This window comes from Apaloderma vittatum, unplaced genomic scaffold, assembly GCF_000703405.1.
Source record: "Apaloderma vittatum isolate BGI_N311 unplaced genomic scaffold, ASM70340v1 scaffold28355, whole genome shotgun sequence".
Taxonomy (NCBI): Eukaryota; Metazoa; Chordata; class Aves; order Trogoniformes; family Trogonidae; genus Apaloderma; species Apaloderma vittatum.
The window spans coordinates 718-986 of NW_009716932.1; positions in this window are offsets into that span (position 1 = coordinate 718).

The following is a 269-nucleotide window of genomic DNA, read 5'->3' on the forward strand; positions in this document are numbered from 1 at the left end:
GCGGGAGGCTTCAGCTCGGTTTCCATCATGTTGTACATTCAAACTACTTTTGCCTGGAACCAGCCTTGAGCAGAGAAGCGAGGAGCAGCCGCAGCGAAGTCCCAAGCCGCAGCGAAGTCCCAAGCCGGACTTTTTTTTTTTTTTTTCTTCCTAGGGAGGGGTAGGAAAGGGGGGAGGGGGACTCCCCAAAACCACCCTTGGATCAAGATCAGGATCTTCCTCTTCGCTGATGGATTAATAATGCTAATAACTGCTATTATTACCGCCGG